Source organism: Lissotriton helveticus, chromosome 5_1 (genome assembly GCF_964261635.1).
Source record: "Lissotriton helveticus chromosome 5_1, aLisHel1.1, whole genome shotgun sequence".
In the NCBI taxonomy this organism is placed as follows: Eukaryota; Metazoa; Chordata; class Amphibia; order Caudata; family Salamandridae; genus Lissotriton; species Lissotriton helveticus.
The window spans coordinates 458605721-458627482 of record NC_136065.1 but is presented as its reverse complement, the minus strand read 5'-3'; positions in this window follow the sequence as shown (position 1 = coordinate 458627482).

The window sequence follows — 21762 nt, the reverse complement described above, 5'->3', positions numbered from 1 at the left end:
GACTCATGTACACGTTGAATAGGGTGGGACTGAGTGAGGAGCCTTGAGGTACGCCGCAGATGACTTCGGTAGGCTCTGAGTAGAAAGGCGGGAGTCGGACTCTTTGGGTTCTCCCGGCAAGGAACGAGATGATCCAGTCCAAGGCTTTTCCTTGTATGCCGATGTTGTTGAGGCGTTGTATGAGGGTGTTGTGACAGACAGTGTCGAAGGCGGCGGAGAGGTCGAGTAGGATGAGGGCCACTGTTTCACCGCTGTCCAGGAGTGCTCGGATGTCGTCGGTCGCCGCAATGAGGGCAGTTTCGGTGCTGTGTTTGGCTCGAAAGCCGTTCTGTGAGGGATCCAGGGAGTTGTTGGATTCAAGGAAGGCTGCGAGTTGGCTATTGACGGCTTTCTCGATGACCTTGGCCGGGAAAGGGAGGAGGGAAATGGGTCGGTAGTTTTTCAGATCTGAGGGGTCTGCTGTTGGTTTTTTCAGAAGGGCGCTGAGTTCGGCGTGTTTCCATATTTCTGGAAAGGTGGCGGAGTTGAAGGAGCAGTTGATGACATCGCGGAGTTGGGGAGCGATGATGGAGTCAGCTTTGTTGAAGATGTAGTGGGGACAGGGGTCAGAAGGTGAGCCAGAGTGGATTGAGTTCATGAGGCGAATGGTGTCTTCAATGGTGATTGGGTTCCAGGAGTTGAGGTAGTTAGTTGGAGGGGTGGGATCTGAAGGGGGTGGGGTGAGTTGGTCATTGGGAGTATTCTTGAAGCTGTTGTGGATGTCGGCAATTCTGTTGTAGAAGAAGGAGGATAGCGCATCGCAGAGGTCTTGGGAGTTAGTGATGTCGTTGGATGCTGCGGGAGGGTTGGTGAATTCTTTGATGATATTGAAGAGTTCCTTGCTGTTATGACCACGCGTAATAACACTGCGGGTCGTGTGCTTCGGATTTGGAACCTGAATGTGAGGTCATTGGTCAAGCATCACCAATCTGTACATGACCTCATTGAAAAGGATTCGCCCGATCTACTCTTCCTCACCGAAACATGGCTACAGGATTCGGATGCCGCTATCCTCAATCTTACTTTTCCATCGGAATATACGGTGTTTACACTGAATCGTTCCACGAGGGGAGGTGGCATCGCCATGGCAATAAAATCGTGCTTCCCCTCGGAATGGAAATCTCTTGGCCTGCCAGCCTGTGAGAGTGCCCTTTTTAAAGTGGCCTTTAGTCATCATTTTACGCGTAGCGGTATCCTCATCTACCACCCTCCAGGCAACGACACAGTTTTCAAGGCCGCTCTTGCCGATATGGTAAGTTCTCTTGCGCCTAGTTGTGCGAATTTTAACATCACGGGCGACCTCAATATTCATTTTGATTGTAGAGCGTCCATGGCCATAGATACACTGCTCGCGGATCTCGAAGCACTGCAACTTGTTCAACTGGTTACACTTCCCACTCATGCGGGGGGACATATTCTTGACCCCTTTTTCACCACCCTTGAGAGGGCGAAGGTGTCCGACCCGATTCCGGTGGGCTGGTCGGACCATCGGTTGGTGGAAGTTTCTTGTCCCATTGATGATTTGCCATTCAAATCGGTGGATAGGCTGATTTTTAAAAGGTAGTGGCACAAGCTTAAATTAGAGGAGCTTTACAGGTTACTGGAGAAGGAACCCCTGAGCTCTATTCTGAATGTAGAGCAAGGTTACGAATTGTTTTGCAAATGGATTTCGGGTGCCCTTGACTCCCTCATACCAATGCGCTGGTCAAAATGTCATACTAAAGTACCGAGCCTGTGGTATAACGACTCTCTTGCCGAGCTTAAAAAAATCTACCGGAAAGCTGAGAGAGAATGGAGGAAGTCTTACGATCTTGGTCTGAAGTCCTCCTATTTTTCCAAACTTAAGACCTATCACAGGGCAATTTGCAGAACTCGTGCCGCATTCTACTCCCAGGAATTCCTAACCAGTACCAACCCCTCAAAACTAATTTTTAAGGTCCTCAAAGGCCTTCTGAATAAAAGGGCCTCTTCGGCAGAAATCTGCACTGATGCCCATTGTGAAAGTCTGGCATCCTTCTTTTTAGAGAAAGTGCAGACTATCTGCCGAGGATTTGACCTGTCTCTGTTTGTTCCTGAGCCAGTTGGCTCTAGCTCCTTGGCTTGTGAGACTCTGACCTCTTTGCTGGACATGTCTACGGAGGCTTTTGACATGTTGAGCCTCAGGATTAAATCTGTCTCTCCCTTGGATCCGCTGAAGCCTGATCAAATAAGGTTGCTCTCCCCCTGGTGTCGTGCTCCGATACTTTCCTTGGTTAACTTGTCGTTATCCTCTGGAACGGTCCCCTCCTCGTGGAAGCAGGCAGTAGTCACCCCTGTTTTGAAGAAGGCAAATTTAGACCCGCTCCTGCCTGAGAACTACCGCCCCATATCCCTTCTTCCCTGGATCGCCAAAGTCACGGAGGCTTATGTCAATTCCATTTTATCCGACCATCTTTCTCGCAACCATATTCTGGACCCGAGTCAGAATGGTTTCCGGTCGGGACACAGTACCGAGACCGCTTTGCTCTATATGAGCGAGCACCTACGTGGGGTGCTCGACTCTGGGCGAACGGCGGCGCTCCTTTTATTAGATCTGAGCGCCACATTCGATACTGTGTCCCACCGTGTTTTAATTCGGCGCCTAGAGGAAGCTGGAATAGCGGGGACTGCTCTACAGTGGTTCTGCTCTTTCCTCTCCGGTCGGTCTTTTAAAGTGGCTATACCACCTGGCCAGTCCACCTTCCATCCTTTGGATCTGGGGGTTCCTCAGGGCTCCTCGTTGAGTCCGACCCTGTTCAACCTCTACGTGAAACCGCTAGCTGCGATCGTCAAACAATGGGGTCTGACAATGACCTCATATGCAGACGATACGCAGCTGGCGGTGACACTGAGTGGAGACCCTGAGGTGGAGGCCCCCAGATTCCGAGCAGGACTTGTGGCAGTAGCAAATTGGTTAAGAACCAATTGCTTACAACTGAACGCCAAAAAAAACGAATTTATGGTGTTGGGGAAACATGCAGAGCTTTGGGGTGATCAGTGGTGGCCTCCTGAACTGGGCGTCACTCCCGTTCCCGTCTCCGAAGTAAAGAACTTAGGAGTCTGGCTGGATCCGGCACTTACTTTTACGAGCCATACGAGGAAGGTTGCAGCCACCTGCTACGGTATTTTGCGAGGCTTAAGACCGGTTCTTAAGTTTTTTGATCCTTCCACTCGGCAGCTCGTGGTCCAAGCCACTGTTTTATCTCGGCTGGATTACGGCAGCGCGCTGCTGTTGGGGATAAACCAGGCCGAGGCATCTAGGCTCCAAAGGGTACAGAATGCTGCGGCGCGGGCCATTGTTGGCCTTCCTAGACATTGTTCTGTGTCCAGTACTATTTCTGCCCTTCATTGGCTGCCGGTCAGGCAAAGAATTAAGTTCAAGTCGCTTTGCCTGGCCTTTAAAATCATGAAGCTTTCCTCGCCGCCTGCACTTGCTAACTTGCTTATCCCCTACATCCCTTCGAGGTCTTTGAGATCGGAGGCTCTTCATTTTGCGGTCTGCCCCCGCTTTAAACTCAGCAGGATGGGTGGCCGCTCTTACCGAGTGCTTGCCGCTGGTCTGTGGAATTCTCTCCCGGTGCACATACGTGCTCTGAACAATCTGATCGTTTTTAGACGTGCTATTAAAACTTTTTTGTTTTCTGTACTTGATTAGCTGTTTTTGTCCTTTTTCTTCATGTTATGTTACAGTACCTGTTCAAGCGCCAGGACGCCCCTTTGCTGGGGCAGCTGTGCGCTTTATAAAAATCAATAACATAACATAACATAACATAACAAGAATACGCTCTTCCTGCTAAGATGAGATCCAACCCATCTACTCCCTCTTTCAAAAAATATTTCAAATGGCTACTCCTGAATGACCATCAACAGCATTAGCCCTGATACCATCTTTATCTACTTCTGTACTCTCGACTGTTTGATACTCTTGTATACCTTTTGTTTAAAGTGCATTAAGTTTCTTCCCATGTGTCCTTTTGTTTTATTGCTCTGCTGAAATGTTACAGGTCCCACTTGATTGACTGACTACCATGGGTCACCTTTATTTTTTTGTTTTCCTTATGGCCCCCTATAACCTTGTAGTTGTTAATGTACCTCATTTGTTCCTTTTTCTTGTGGTACTCATGCTTTTTTTCCTCTCCTTTGTACAGCTCTCTGTTCGGTCATGTTCACAGTTTATAAGACTTTTCTAATGGATAAATGTTTGCAGGTGAAGTACTTGTGCAGAGAGTCTCGTGTTTGCAGGTGATGTTCTTGTGATGTTCTTGTGCAGAGAGCCACACATCTGCAGCTGATGTACTTGAAGAGTGAGCCACACATCAGTAGGTGATGTACTTGAACAGTGACCCTCATGTTTGCAGGTGATGTACTTGAAGAGTGAGCCTTGTGTTTGCAGGTAATGTACTTGAAGAGTGAGCCACACATCAGTAGGTGATGTACTTGAACAGTGACCCTCATGTTTGCAGGTGATGTACTTGAAGAGTGAGCCTTGTGTTTGCAGGTGATGTACTTGAAGAGTGAGCCACACATCTGTAGGTGATGTACTTGAACAGTGACCATCATGTTTGCAGATGATGTACTTGAAGAGTGAGCCTTGTGTTTGCAGGTGAGGTACTTGAAGAGTGAGCCACACATCAGTAGGTGATGTACTTGAACAGTGACCCTCATGTTTGCAGGTGATGTACTTGAAGAGTGAGCCTTGTGTTTGCAGGTGAGGTACTTGAAGAGTGAGCCACACATCAGTAGGTGATGTACTTGAACAGTGACCCTCATGTTTGCAGGTGATGTACTTGAAGAGTGAGCCTTGTGTTTGCAGGTGATGTACTTGAAGAGTGAGCCACACATCTGTAGGTGATGTACTTGAACAGTGACCATCATGTTTGCAGGTGATGTACTTGAAGAGTGAGCCTCGTGTTTGCAGGTGATGTACTTGAAGAGTGAGCCTTGTGTTTGCAGGTAATGTACTTGAAGAGTGAGCCACACATCAGTAGGTGATGTACTTGAACAGTGACCCTCATGTTTGCAGGTGATGTACTTGAAGAGTGAGCCTTGTGTTTGCAGGTGATGTACTTGAAGAGTGAGCCACACATCAGTAGGTGATGTACTTGAACAGTGACCCTCATGTTTGCAGGTGATGTACTTGAAGAGTGAGCCTTGTGTTTGCAGGTGATGTACTTGAAGAGTGAGCCACACATCAGTAGGTGATGTACTTGAACAGTGACCCTCATGTTTGCAGATGATGTACTTGAAGAGTGAGCCTTGTGTTTGCAGGTGATGTACTTGAAGAGTAAGCCACACATCTGTAGGTGATGTACTTGAAGAGTGAACCTCGTGTTTGCAGGTGAGGTACTTGTGCAGAGAGCCTCGTGTTTGCAGGTGAGGTACTTGTGCAGAGAATGGGGGTGATTCAGCATATTTTGTTGTTAGTGGTAACAGAATTTGTAGGAAGGGGCCGCTCCTTTTGTTTTTTTCTGAGTGCTACTTTAAGAAGGATGATGACAGCCAGGTGTAGAGACTACTTCCTTGTGCTCATGTTTTGGATTCTCTTGCTAATATTGATAGAGACAATTGCAGCATTGTCACTACGTGCTGCGACAGCCATCATCTTGTACAAAAACTGTACAGCACAGGACTTTAGAAAGTGGATCAACATCCCCTGTCTAGAAAGTCAGAATAAACTTGAGACTTGAACCATTCCACTTCATCCCAATTCTAAGTTCTTCTCCACCAACAAACAGGGTGCTGCACAGAGTACTCAAAACGCTGCTGTGATCTAGGGCTTGTGACATCCCGACAGCCAATCTTCCACAGGCGACAGGATATGATTTGAAATCTGTGCAACTTGCTGGAGAGCTGTGGGTCTCCATAGTGCCTAGAAGCCTACCTGTTCATCTAAAGATGAAAGGCCCTGCAGGAGAATAGGCTGTCCTGGAGAAGAAGCCAAACCATGTTCCTAAGGTGTGGAGCACCAAGAAGAATCGATTTCAGACCAGAAATGTGACCAGCACCTAGTTGAGTACTAGGTGGTTATCTGTCTTCCATATGTCGTTCATGAAGGGAAGAATTAGTAAGCCCCTGGGGACAGTGTGTCATCAGGCATTGTTGTGATGTGACCAGAGGGATGTGTTCTGCTGCTTCCCCATTGTGCTGCGCGTTCACAAAGGCCCAACAATCCTGCAGTAGCAAAGGATCCCCCACTGGAATGTAGGCCACAACTGCTGAAAAAGAGGGACCACTGCCAAAGCTTGCCATGCTGTTCATCCTCAGCAGTGAGTTCTGAGAGGGGGAATAGGTACCTGCGATCTGGCACCCACCGGCTGGGGTGCTCACTGTGCATCCAACACTTCGGTCCATGTCCAAACAGATAGGTAACATGAGGCTGTAGTGAGAGACTGTGTCTCGAATACAAAGATAATTCTGTACATTAGATAGATTAATGATTTCTGGTGAGCTCAGACTCAAAGTGCAAAATGGACTTACATAAGGGGTTATAGACCTAGCATTTGTCGCACAAGCCTAGTAATGAACTTGTGAGTGCTTGATTCTAACCCATTGTGTTTTCAATGATGCTAGAGCACTGTAAGGGTGTGGGGGTCTGTTAGGGCACTGCACTTGTTGTGAGAACTATAGCAACTGCAAAGCATTCTGTAGTTTGTGTGGGGGTGCTGAAATTGGCTACAGCTACATTGTATTTATAAGACCCATGTACCTGAGCCTCGATAGGTGAATAAAGCATCTCTTTTTGTAGTGATATTAGAGAACTCAATGCCAAGCACTGAGCTGCACATTACTTGTCTACTGTTTGACTATGTGTTCTGAGTTTCTGCTCCTCATATTACTTCCTTGAGAAGCCTCTAGTTGGTCTCTCTCACTACTCTGAGAGTCAAGTGCAGAAAGGGTTGTACTTGGCCCACTTTGCAGAGTCATAGTAGGATGGACCCCAGAAGATCAGAGGCACATGACTCCAACCACCAAGGTTGAATCACAGTAGCCCCTGCCTGCCCAATGGTACCCAAAAAGGTGCCTGTCGTAGGAAGAGCACAAATAACCCAGCCTGATAAGGCTGGAAAAGGGAAAGCCCTGGGAGCTTTAACCGCATGCGTGCGGGCGGAATTCCGCCCGTACGCTGGGTTTTTAAAAAGCGCACTTTACGTGACGAGCTGGGCTCGTCATGAGCGTGCGAGGAGGCTACGCCATGACGAGCCCAGCTCGTCATGAGCGTCGAAGGGGTTAAACAATGTAGACTCGAGACTAGACACAGAACGAAAGCAGAAGCTCGAGGCATGGTTCAGAAGATTTTAAAACTGACAAAAAGGGACAACACAGAGTTTCAGATCAATAGGGAGATGGGGAGCATGCAGGAGGAAAGGAGCTCAATGCTTGAATAAGATGACAAGGAAAACCCAGGGCATGTCAAATAAAAGGAAGCCTCCAAAATAAAAGAGAGACCCAAATACAGCATCGCTCCCCTTACAGCCTCCAACTCGATAGACCATCCTTTCTGCCTGACCCCTATTCAGGCCCCTTAAGTTTTGGACATTTGCCTTCAGACATGTGTCTTTGCATCAGAGCAGCACTGCGAGCCGAACGGCTAGTGTTTTAAATGGGGAGGTACTCTCCGGTACTGAGTAGCTGCACTTTTCAGCGTCGTTGAAATACATTTAGGACCTTGAGGCCCTTCCGTCACTTTTGCGCCGCTGGAACATCACTTTTTTGACATTCAGGTTGCACAACATGCCACTGGCATATTTATAAGGCTGCGTAAAGCCACGTTACGTGGCTTTTCATGGCCTTATAAACATGGGCCCCTTTCACGCAGAAGAGTGCATGAATGGGGCGTTCCATGGGTGTTGCTGGGGGTGTTCCCAGCAACATCCGTGACTTTTTGACACTGCCCCAGAGTTACAAGAAATCAGAAGTTTGAGGCTGGGCCAAAAGTGTATGCCTCTTTCTATGTGTGCTGCATAGAAAGAGGAAAAAGCCTCTCATAATTGTTTTTGTGCAGGATGGTTTCCCTTCCTGCACAAAAATAATCATCCCCACAACGCAGACACACTTGCACCTTGGTGCAAAGGTGTCTGCGTTTGCGCACATCAGTCCATTGGTGAAAAGGACAGGAATGTGCCATATCTAATAGATACAGCACATTCCTGCCTTTTTTTTTGCCGTAGGGCCGCGCAGCAGCAACCTTTGCTGTTTTGCTGTACGGCAAAAAAACATAATTGAGGTCCTTAATGGGAGAGTAAACAGGTGCTCTGGACAGTGAGTACCAGCACTTCTATATTTCCATTTAAAGCCCCTCTACATCCATTCCTGCCAGAAGCAGTGCAGTAAAATGGAGAGAGGCAGAGGGTCAAAGACCAGAGGCGCCTACAGAAACTCTGAACAAGTACAACTATTGCATTATAACTGTGGAGAAGGGCATGGCCCTGTCCACACACAGGGGAGGGAGGTGTGTCGTCAACAGGCACATATCTCCTAAAACATTGGAAGGCTGCCCTCACATGGTGATCGAGACTGTCAGCATTACAGCAGGAGTTATGTTATTATGCCTCATTACCTTCTTTGACAGGAGGCCTTAAACTTATCGCGCAACTTCATAGATCTACCACACAGTTTACCTCACTCTTAAGTTCGTGCAGACTTTCTTTCTTGCTTCTAAAGTGTGTTGCCCGTGTGATCTCTGGTTTCCAAATCTTTCAATCATTCTCTCTCAGCACCAAAAGTTGTTACATCTTTTTGTGCCTAGGCTTATGTCCTGCAAAATGTACCTCTTATTTTACAATTGTTATGCAATATTCACTTTCTCTCAAAAGATATTTATTTCTAAATGTGTGTTTGTTCACGTCTCGTCTTTCTACACTTTTGACTAATGATGCATACTGGGCCAAAAACTACAAAAGAAACAGCTAGGGAAAATCCATAGGAAAATGGAACAGAATATGAACAAAATGTCAAAGACAGCTAAGAAAGAAGTAACAAAAACAAACAAAATGATAATAAAATATGTAGAAAACAAAACGAGTGCTTCTCAAATACCGGTCAACCGCGTAGGAGGACAGACTAGCTTTTAGGGCCTCATTTATGAAAACTGTTGCATCGCTGTGTAAAAACAGCTATGCAACAGTTTTCACTGCCCCCTGCTTACGACAGGAAGGATGCGTCATTTTTAATGTATGCAAAAACAACAGTTGATGGACAGAATGCAGAACAATGTCTTACATTCACCCCAGTACAGTGATCTGGGCCTAAATCCATCGTTTTTTTGCACTCCACACCACCCCAGTTCAGACATGGCCATATGCAAATCAGCCTTGACCCTGTGCCTCATGGCAACAGTCCAGCCCGAACCGCCAAGCCATGTCTTCCCAGGACCGGAATCAAGCATCCTAGGACCGGTTTCTGGCTTTCAGCCATCATCAGCCAGGATAGCTTGACTCCACTGGTGTAGAGAGAACGGGACTCACGTCTGAGCATACCCGTCCCACTTGGCAGTTCGGGCTGGACTGTTCCCATGAGGCACAGGGTCAGACTGATTTGCATATGGCCATGTCTGAACTGGGGTGGCAGAATGGGCTAAAGAACAGTGATGGATTAAACCCAGATCTGTTGACTGGGTGTGAGTGTTTGATTGGTTCAGATGCTCCGTCCATCACCACCCCTTTTTGTACCACTTTGTTCGCCATAAGTTGGCAGGGTATGCTCAGACGTGAGTCCCTTGCTCACTTTGCCACTGGATTCAAGCAAGCCGGGCTGAAGACGGCTGAAATGCCAGAAACCGGTCCTCTGAAGCTTGTTTCCGGTCCAGGGAAGGCATGGCTTGGCAGTTCGGGCTGGAGTGTTCCCATGAGGCACAGGGTCAGACTGATTTGCAAATGGCCATGTCTGAACTGGGGTGGCAGAGTGGGCTAAAGAACGGTGATGGATTAAACTCAGATCTGTTGACTGGGTGTGAGTGTTTGATTGGTTCAGATGCTCCATCCATCACCACCCCCTTTTTGTACCATTTTTGGGTTTCGCCTGCCGAAGGCTGCGCTCTGCGCAGCTTTTCAGCGCAGGTGAAATCCTATGTTGACAATAAGCACTTCGGGAACGTCCCCCGGCTCTCATTGGCTAGCTCCATAAATGGAGGCTAGCCATTGAGTGCCGGATCTGTCCGTCAAGGCCGGACCAGATTCGGGGGCGTTCCCGAGATTTTTTCCCAGGGCGGAGTTACGTTTTTTCCCGTTCCCTCCCCTTTCACTGAAAGTGAATTCAGATGCGCTGTCCATTCCCGCCCCCTCCGTGTGCCTTTCCGCCCCCCCCTCGCTGTCCTTTGCACGTTTCCCGCCGTCCGTGTCCTCTCCCGCCCCCTCCCGCCGTCCGTGTCTTCTCCCGCCCCCTCCCGCCCCCTCCCGCCGTCCGTGTCCTCTCCCGCCCCCCTCCTGCCGTTCGTGTCCGCTCCCGCCCCCCTCCCGCCGTTCGTGTCCGCTCCCGCCCTCCTCCCGCCGTTCGTGTCCTCTCCCGCCCCCTCCCGCCGTCCGGGCCAGTTTCCCGACAAGAACTCCCCCGGTTGTGCTGTGCTGAGTTGTACCGCTCCCCTCCTCTACCTTCCTCTGCTAGTTAGACAGCACGCTCAACATGCCCTCGGTGCGCCTCCCTGCCACAGTGCGAGCGCGAGCACTGCCGCTGCCCTCTTTTCCCCAGAAAAGGAAAGGGACTCTGCTCGCTACTTTCTGGAAACTCCTCCGTGCTTCAATCGCAGCGGTCCATAGACTGATGTAGGGGGTTAGCGTCGCCCTCCGCTTTCCATGAGGGAGCGGACCGAACGAGTAGAGGTAAGAGTATCCTCTGTTTCCACCGTTGCCTTCACTCATTCTTGGTATTTGGGATTTATGACTGCTCTTGTTTGTCTCCGGTTTCATTGACTGCTTTTTCTTTTGGGCTCGTTGTTTTCGATTTTGCGTTATATCCTTGAAGAAAAGGGAAAAATCAAATTACCTATGAGGTTCACATATCGATTAGGTAGGGTTAGGTATGGGTAAATACATGCTGGACGTTATATTTCACCACGATTTCTAGTTTTTTAATAGCCTTACTATAAACTGTATAGTGTGTGCACTTGAAGTACTAACGCGTATGTTGAAAAGGGTACATACGGCACGCTTTTCTTTTTTTCAAATAGAGAAGCCCGATTGTATTACCACACTGCCCCATCTTCTTCTGTTTTTTATCCCTCAACGCCTTCTTTGCGGCGTAAGAGGAATCGCTTTTAAACTACAAGACCCAGAATGCAAAGTGCTGGTAGCTAAAAGCCCGGAGTACCTAAGAGTTGCACGTATGGCAGGAGGAGCGTGTCATGGGCTGCCCAACAGGACCACTGCCTACAATATGCAGTCTTACTCAGGCTAAAGACCTGATTTTTCTTTTCTTTTAGTTTTCTGTTTCTATAAAATGACTCCACTTCAATGTAAGTTCGTGGGCAAAATACATTTCCCCGATTTAGTTTTCATAATCTTCCCTCTTTCCTACTGCCAAATGCTGGTATGTATGCTACACATACTTAAGGGACATGTTGTACTTGATCGAACAGAAGATTTATGGCAAGCCGATTATCCCAATGGCCAGGCCTCGAAAAATCAACTCGCCCACTTGCTATGGCAGATTTTATAAGCGCCAACTTTTATTAGGGACAGCTGGCCAAGTCTGGGGAGATACTCCAGCTGCAAAAGAACAGGTGTTCGTTAAATCCAGAAAGTGAATGAGCAATAAAGGTACCTTTAAGTCTTGTTACATTTGCTATGGCTTCAAAGACTGCCAGATATCAGCTTATATCTACTTACAAATTACTCTTTATTTTATCCATCGAGATCGTGTTTACAAAATACTCTGACTGCGCAGTCAGAGAAAGAAAAGTAAAGTGAACTGTTATGCTTTGTGAAATGTAAGGCTATAGGACTTCAGTTTCCTTCTAATATACAATTAAATTGATTGTAAATCACTTGTACACATATTTCAAAATTAATTCAGCATTTGAGAAACAAGTTTTTGTTTTAATTCTGCAGTGTGAAGGAAACAAATATTTTATTAGGATAGCTCTAACTTTTCCAAAGGCGAAACCATTGCATTGTAAATGCTTGTTAATGTATGGCGCTCCATGTCGCAAGGAGTTAAAGTTACTTCAGTATTTCTGACTTATCTGTTGGCACAAAAGTGGCGCATTGGGGTGTGTCTGAAAATAGACGCAACTCCAGAAATGTGTCCTTTCACATGGAGCAAGTCACAGGTGAAAGGGCCTGTGTCAGTCTTACGCCTGCTGTGAGGCAGGCGTAAGATATTGACGCAATAGAGTCCTAAAAAATCTCACAGTGAAATCTCATAGATTTCACTGCTCCACTTCTACGACCCTTTACTCCGGGGGAACGCCCACCCTGCAAACATTATACCTGATGCAGGTATAATGTAGCGCAGGGGTTTACAAAGTGACACACCTGCTTAGATGAGTCCCTTTGTAAATACGGCACAAAGTGGCGCATTATTTACGCCACCGTAGCATCACAAAAAGTGGCACAGCAGCGGCGTTTACGTGTTGCAGGCCTTCATAAATAGGCCCTAAGAGCTTTAGGTAAGGACAGTAGTTTGGGAAGAATACGAATTTCACTTCCAGTCAAGGAGAGGCGGCTAAAAATTATTGATTGTGATTCTGTATGCAAGAATGTATGATATTTGCTTCAGGTAACCCAGAAGTCACTGTAGACAAGGGAATGTGAGACTGTTTTTGTTTTTTGAAAAATCAATAAAAAAAGAATTGGTAAAATATAGCAAACTGGGTGTGTGTGAAATTATTATTCTGCATAAAAGTTAAATAAAGTACATGAATTAGATGCTAGTTGCATTTACAAAGTATGTGACTTTGACATACGTCATCTGGGTTTGACGCTTTCCTCCTAATCACATATTAATGATTTTTTCTCCAAACATAGAAAAACTTTAAGCCATTTTTCAACTGATTATGACGTTTTAAAATACATTCACTAACTGTAGTACATTAAGTTTAAAGACTTTGTTCACCCTTCTTTTGGTCTGTAACCCCTTGGCCAAATTGAGTGTAAAACATTACAGAAAATGTTTGCAGGACGCTTTGCATGTGTGGAAACCCTTTGTGCGCCCAGAGCCATCAAAAGACATTTATTGGGGCGAGGACAATGAGTCACGGCAGATTTCGAGAGTTTAGGTCCTGATTTAGATTTTGGAGTACGTCTTACTCTGTCACAAACGTGACAAATATATCGCGTCCACCTTATTTACAAGTACTTTAAATTCAATGGCACATGTAATCCGTGGATGGGATATTCGTCGCATTTGTTACATAGTAACCCATCGGCTGCAATCTACATCAGGCGTTTAGTTCTTTCTATCTGATTTGACATTGAGGGCCCGATTCACAAGGGAGCTCAGCACTACAATTACCCATTGCTGGCCCCCGCCAATGCTCCGGGGCCACTTCCTCGACGGCAGGGCCCCTGCCAAAAGTAGGGAGGCCTTTGTGAAACGAACCCTTAGTTTATCAGTCAGTGCCGGACTCGCCGGGCGAGCACTGGGTGTTTATGGTGGGTCGGAGGGGTGAGGGTCGGTTATCAGGCTGTGGGAGATGGTTTTGTCACTGGGGGGCGGTTTCGCAGCAGTGATGCAATATTGGGCCCCGGTAACAAAAACTGGAGTGGGGCTTTTTACTAGTGTGCCCCCTCCTCTTCCAGGGCCGGTCAAGCAGCAATCTGCCATGCCTGATTGCTGTTCTCAGTCAGGCCCTGGGTGCACTGCCCCTGTACCTCCTGGCGTGAAACCTGAAACTGGTCCTAAAATGCTTGTTTCCAGTCCAGGGAGGACCTGGCCTGGCAGATCGGGCTGGACTGTTCTCATTGGGTGCAGGGTTAAGACTGATTTGCATATGGCTGGATTCAAACTGGAATGGCACGGTGGGCAAAAAAACAATGTCTTATGCCCAGATCTTTGTCCAGGGGTGAATGTATGACATTGTTCTGCATTCTGTCCATCAATTCTTCTTTTTAGGTCTCGCGACCTATCGATGCGCGCATGCGCATCGAGCATAGCGAGAATTCAAGTCGGCAAAGTCTTCATGAAACCACCAGCTTTTTGCCTGGCGTTTTCATTAAGTTCATGTGAACCACGTGTTCAAACATGAACGCGCATCAGCCTCCCTCCATTTGCCGCACAGCACATCAAAGGGCTTCGCCCAGCGTGCGCTCTGCGGCTTCTCGGCTTCTCCTCCCCTAATTACGCCGCACACAGCCTTCCTTGCATTTCTACTCCCCCTCCCCAGCCAGCTTCCCCCAGGCTGTGTTCCCTCATCCCTCGCACCCCCTCCTCCTTCAGGCCCCCACCATTTGCTTCCATTTGCTTTTGCTTTTGCCCGTAGTTGGACTCCACAGGCAGTCTTGTTTCGTCATTGCTGGTCTTTCGCTGCCCCCTCTTTCCACTGACACAGATGTATCTTTCTATCTCTTCTTTCCACTGCTCGTGTCATTTGTTCCCTCTCTCCTTCCGTTCCTCTCCATCACTCTCTCTCTCGCACTCTCGAGGTTAGCGTTTCACCCCTTCTGTCTCATCTAGATCGCAATCTTTCTCTCACACGCAATCCCCACACACTTGCACTTCTGTTTTCTTTCGCGTCTCTCTCCCCACCCCCTTCCTCGATCTCTCTCCGATCCCATCTCTTCCTCCTACTTCTCCCCCCCCTCCTTCTCATCCTCTCTCCACCTCGTGCTCATCCTCTCTCCTCCCATCTCGGTCCTCTTCCCTTCTTGTCGTTACTTTCCTTCCTTTCCGCCTCACATCAGTTCCGTGTCCTCTCTGCGCATCTCTTCTTCCACACCAGCGTCCAGCACAGTAGTTTTTGCTCACACTAACTCGCTATCACACAGTCATCAACACACAACATAGCCTGTTCCTGGTATCTTATCTCCTTTGTTTCGGAACTCATCTGAGATTTTTGTAATTCTGCTTTTTGTTTGCCGCTTTCTTTATCTGTACATCAATGCGGTGCTCTAGTTGAGAATGCCAATTGCTAGGTGCGCTGATGTTCCCCTCACGAGAACGCGATAACACAAAACAAGCCCCAGAGAATTTAAGCTTGACTCGACCATGAAGAGGAGATGAAAAAGAAAACAAGCATTGGCATAGCCAATAGGTCTCGCTTGTGGGACCTTATAAGTATTTTGTTTTGCAGCACAATATCCTTGTTGCATAATCGGATATTGTGCTGCAAAACTAAATACTTATAAGGTCCCACAAGCGAGACCTATTGGCAATGCCAATGCTTGTTGCATTTGTCACCTCGAGTGGGACGGTATGCCCAGACGTGGATCCCGGGCTCACTGTGCCACTGGGTTCAAGCTATCCTGGCTGATGAGGGGTGAAACCCTGAAACCGGCCCTAACATGCTTGTTTCTGGTCCAGAGAGGAGCTGGCTTGGCAGCTCAGTCTGGACTGTTCTCATGAGGCACAGGGTCAAGACTGATTTGCATATGGCCAGATCTAAACTGGGGTGGCATGGTGAGCAATAGAATGATGGATTTAACCCAAATCTCTTAACTGGGGGTGAATGTTTTGATTTGTTCTGCATTCCGTCCATCAATTGTGTGTCTTTTGCATTCTCGCCCAAAGTGCACCGAGTATACCCAGACGTGGGACCCGGGCTCACTGTGCCACTGGATTCAAGCTATCCTGGCTGATGAGAGGTGAAACCCCGAAACTGGTCCTAGGATGCTTGTTTCTGGTCCAGGGAGGATCTGGCTTGGCAGTGTGGGCTGGACTGTTCCCATGAGGCACAGGGTCAAAACTGTTTTTTGCATATGGCTGAGTCGAAACTGGGGTGGCGGGGTAATCAAGAAAATGATGGATTAAACCCAGGTCAGTTAACTGGGGGTGAATGCTGGCATTGTTCAGCATTCCGAATTGTCATTGAAAACAGGCTTTACTATTTTCACTAAATATGCTAATAATAAATACTGCATTACAAATCTAGGCAGGGCTCCCAGCAAAAGGAGGAATTCCTGAGAAGGATAGTCCCGGGCCTCACCAGAAGAATCAGACTCATGACATAATAAGCAATTTAAAGCTTGGTTTCTAATCCTAATCTACTGGAGCAACCAAATTGTGTGCTCTTGGAAAATCACATTTTGAATAAGTTATTCCACTCCCTTGTTGTTCTAGAAATTGGAAGTAGCCAAATTAAGGTAAATAATGACATTTAGTGTGGGATTAGAAGAAGCCCAGACTAATGCCTAGTACACATTACTTAACATGTGTATTTGTAAAGCGCATTTTCACCCATGGGTATCTTGGCGCTGAATAACAGATGCTTCTTACTGATGGATATTTACCCTAGGGTAGACAATGCTCAGTACACCTTGAATATTATCCTAAGGTAGACAGTGCCTATTCTCTCTCTACCCACAAAAATGTGGTTTAATGGGATTTACTAACCTTGAAATGAGACGCCCTGCATTGCAATCTCGGTTCTCCAACTTTGACCAAATTGTTTGATCTTAGACAAATTATGGTTTCCGGGCCTGTGTCTATTGAGCTGACGGTGAGTGTGGATCGGGAGGGGCAGCCGATGAGAAGAGAAAAGAGAAAAGATCTTCCTCGGTACAGGTGATCCTCTCAAGCTTCAAAGATGTCCCAGTACAAACGTCAAAACCATAACGTCAACCGGCGGCGACTTCAGGGTAAGAGGTCATTGTTGCCTCAGCAAGAGGATCACCTCTCAGTTTGCATACAGTAGTTCTGGCATCTGATTTTTATGATGTGTTTCTGGCTGGTGTTTTACTTCCTCAGCCACGTTTGTGCAAATAAGCAGGAACAGAAAGTTAGCAAGGTCGTCTGGAGTTTTGCCACATTCTTCCAGGTCTGGAACAGTAAGGTTATATGCACTGGACAGATATTTTCTCAGTTTTATCATTAAATGTATTCACAACCGGATACCAGAGTAATTTGAATAAAATATCAGTAAGTGCAGGTTTACCAATAGAATAAACACCCCAGGTCACTCCCCACGCCGCACGTCTCCCTAGGTGCCCGAGTGCTGCCGAGGGTTTGCCGCTGGTGTTCCCCCGGTACTGCCACCTTTCCTTTTGTTGTGTTTTCTTCCCTGTAAACTGCTATTGGTTACTGTATTTTGCTATTGTGTACTGCTTTTTACTGTATTTTCCAGGCGGTCCTTTTGCGTGCCTGCCCTCTGTGCCCCCTCGCCGCTGCTCCCTCGCGGCCCCGCCCCCATTTTCCTTTCTGTATCCCCGCCCTTGCCCATTGGCCGCCCGCTCCCATCTCCCAGCTGCCCCTCCCTCCCAATTCGCCTCTTATGGAGGCCGCGCCGCTGGCGTGCTGAAGGCGCGCCAAAGGCCAGCCCGTCTGTGCCCGTCCGCACCTGGACCGTGCCCAGCACCAGGACCCTTGGACCCCACGCCCCCCCAACACCAGACTGCACTACGACTCCAGCACCCTCCACGCACTCAACACCGAACAAGACCACCCCAGGCCACCCCGAAGCGCACACAAGGGCCCTTCACCTGCCGGAACTGCAGATTCACCAGCATCCAGCCCACCAAACCACCAACCAGAGAGCCCAACCACCTCCGCTGCATCCTCCTCAACACTCGCTCCGTTCGCAAACACGCCATCGAACTCTGAGACCTCCTAGACTCTACCGCCCCCGACGTCGCCTTCCTGACGGAGACCTGGCTGAATGCCACCTCAGCACCAGACATCGCCTTGCCATCCCACAGGGCTACAAGATCTCCCGCAGAGACCGCACCAACTGAATGGGAGGGGGAATCACCATCATCCACAAAGACACCATCAGAATCTCGATCAACACCGACAACACCCTCACCTCCGCCGAGCACATACCCTTCCAGATCCACACTGACCCCAACACCACCCTCAGAGGAACACTCGTCTACAGACCTCCCGGACCATGACCTCAGTTCTGCTACACTATCGCCGACCTCGTCAGCACCCACTCCCTCGCCTCCACGGACTACATCCTCCTCGGGGACCTGAACTTCCACATCGAGAACAACAACGACGCCAACTACACCGCCCTGATCGACAACCTCGACAACCTCGGACTCAAACAGCTCGTGACGACACCCACCCATGCCGCTGGACACACGCTGGACCCCATCTTCTCCACCAGCCCCCACGTCTCCTTCAACCACACCATCGAACCCCACTGGACCGACCACAGATGCGTCCACTTCACCCTCAGGAAACCCATCATACACCACCGTACCCAACAGCTACCATGCCGCTGATGGGGCAAGGTCACCAAGGACCAACTGACTACCACCCTCGCCCTGAGACCACCCACCAACCCCACCAACCCAGACACCGCTGAGAAAAACCTCAAACAGTGGATCAACGACTGCGCCAACACCCTCGCCCCTCTCAAAACCTCCACAACCATCCACACCAACAAGAAAGCCGCCTGGTTCACCGAAGACCTCCGGATCTCCAAACGCACCTGTCGGAAAGAAATGGCTGCACGATCGAACACCTGACAGCCACACAGCCCACAAGAGAACCACCCGCAGACACCACCAACTCATCAGGGACGCCAAGAGGACCGCCTTCAAGGACCGCTTAGACAACAATGCACACAACACCAAAGAGCTCTTCAGCATCGTGAAAGAACTCTCCAACCCCAGCTCCAACACCAACGACATCCCACCATCACAAGACCTGTGCGACTCCCTGGCCAACTTCTTTCACCGCAAGATCACCGACATCCACGACAGCTTTAACTCTGACACCCCCGCACCCACCACCGAGTCCACCACCCCTGCGACCACCACCCGCACCAGCCGCCTGACCGCCTGGTCCAACGTCAGCGACGAAGACACCATAAATATCATGAACTCCATCCACTCCGGATCCCCGTCTGACCCCTGCCCTCACCACATCTTCAACAAAACCAGCACAACCATCGCGCCCCACCTCCAAAAAACAATCAAAAGTTCCTTTGAGACAGCAACCTTCCCGGAAAGCTGGAAGCACGCCGAGATCAACGCCCTTCTGAAGAAGCCCAATGCGAACCCCAAGGACTTCAAAACGCCCTTCTGAAGAAGCCCAATGCGAACCCCAGGGACCTTAAAAAGGTCCGGCCCATCTCCCTGCTCCCGTTCCCGGCAAAAGTGACAGAGAAGATTGTCAACAAACAGCTAACCCGCTACCTCAAAGACAACAACATCCTGGACTCCTCCCAATCCGGTTTTCGCAGCAACCACAGCACCGAGACCGCCCTCATCGCCGCCACTGACGACATCAGGATCCTGATGGACAAAGGAGAAACAGCCGCCCTCATCCTCCTGGACCTAGCAGCAGCCTTTGACACAGTCTGCCACCGCACCCTATCAGCACGCCTCCACGACGCCGGAATTCAAGAGAAGGCCCTGGCCTGGACCACATCCTTCCTCTCCGGCAGAACCCAGAGCGTCCGCCTCCCAAACTTCCGCTCGAAATCCACCGAGATCATCTGCGGCGTCCCACAGGGATCCTCCCTCAGCCCAACGCTGTTCAATATCTACATGGCACCGCTCGCCCACGTCGCACGACAACATAACCTCAACAACATCTCCTACGCCGACGACACCCAGCTGATCATATCCCTCACCGAAGACCCCACACCGCCAAACCCAACCTCCACAGAGGAATGAAGGCCGTAGCCGATTAGATGAAGGACAGCAGACTGAAGCTGAACTCAGACAAGACGGAGGTCCTCATTCTCTGACCCACCCCATCAGCCTGGGACGACTCCTGGTGGCCCACATCGCTAGGCACAGCCCCGGAACCCACAGACCACGCACGCAACCTGGGGGTCATCCTCGACTCCACCCTCTCCATGACCAGGCAAGTCAACGCCGTCTCCGCGTCCTGCTTCAACACCCTCCGCATGCTTCTCAGGATCTTCAAATGGATCCCTCCTGACACGAGAAAAACCGTCACCCAGGCCCTCATCACCAGCAGACTCGATTTCGGGAACGCCCTCTACTCAGGAACAACAACCAAGCTCCTGAGACGACTACATCGAATTCAGAACACCTCGGCGCGACTGATCCTCAAAGTCCCCCGATGCAGCAACATCACACCCCACCTAAGAGGCCTGCACTGGCTCCCCGTCAACAAGAGGATCACCTTCAAACTCCTCATCCACGCACATAAAGCCCTACACAACACCGGACCTACATACCTCAACAACCGACTCAGCTTCCACACCCCCACCCGAAACCTCCGCTCAGCCAACCTCGCCCTTGCCACAGTTCCTCGTATCCGGAAAACCACCGCCGGCGGCAGATCCTTCTCCTACCTCGCCGCCAAGACCTGGAAGGCTCTCCCCACCAGCCTACGACAGACTCAGGACCTGCCGGCCTTCAGGAGACTCCTCAAGACCTGGCTCTCCGATCAGTAGCGCCCCCCCCGGCGCCTTGAGACCCTCGCGGGTATGTAGCGCGCTTTATAAATGCAGTGATTGATTGATTGATTGGTCTCTCTGTGCTTTAGCCTCAGGAGCTGCCTTTGCTCTTACGTTATGGTTGCAATTAAACCGTGCCGAGATCTTGTGCCAAAGGTTATGGAGAAGAAGATAGAATAAATAAGAACTTGAATTCATGGAAAGAGGTGGAAGGCGTTTGTCTTGTCTCCCTGTGTCTCAGAAGTTACTACACACCCCCCTATCATCATAATTCCTAATGTATACATTTTCTTTGCCAATCTCTATTTAGTCCAGGGATACTCAATATAAGGCACAGAGGCCGCATGCGGCCCTCCTGACCTTTAATTGTGGCCCCCAGGTGAACTGCAACACTGGGCTGCTATTCACTTGACAGAGCAGGTACATTCAGAAAGCTGTGAAACAAACGGCATACTTGATTTACCTGTTAACTAAAATAACGGTAAAGAAGAAAAGAAGGTGTCCTAGACTATCTTTAGGAACACCTTTAGTTTTAAAGACATCTTGCACTAAACATGTAAAAACACGATAAACTCTTGGTAAACTACACAAAAGTGTATTTTATTCACATGCATGAAGGTTTTCCCTTAGTAGATCAGAGCATATCACTGCATTGAGAGGCATTTTTTACCAGTGATTGTTTTCAAACATAATCATGAAACATTTATGCCGCCCCATTCTGAAAGCAATGTTATTAGTGAACCAAGAGGCAATTAATCTGTCAGGTGCACCTTGTGTGTAGCCTTCGTTGTTATATGATTGGAACAACATTATAGTTTATTAAATAAAACACAAGAGAAGGTTTTGTGCTGCAGACATCCTGAACGATTCAGCAAAGGGGGTGGTGATGAACAGAGTGTCTGAATTAAGCAGACCACTCTTACCCAGTCCAAAGATCAGGGCTTGATCCATCACCGTTATTTAGCTCACTGCCCCATCCCAGCTCAGAACCTGGCTATATGCAAATGAGTCTGTCCCTGGCCCAGTGCATCATGGGAACAGGGCAGACCAAACTACCAAGCCAATTCTACACCAGAAAGGAGACAAGCTTCCGGGGATGTGAGTCCCTTGCTCATTGCACCATCAGGATTCAAGCAAGCCGGTCCGACGACGGCTGAAATGCCAGAAACCGGTCCCCGGAAGCTTGTTTCCTTCCCAGTATAAGAATTGGCTTGGTAGTTTGGTTTGCCCTGTTC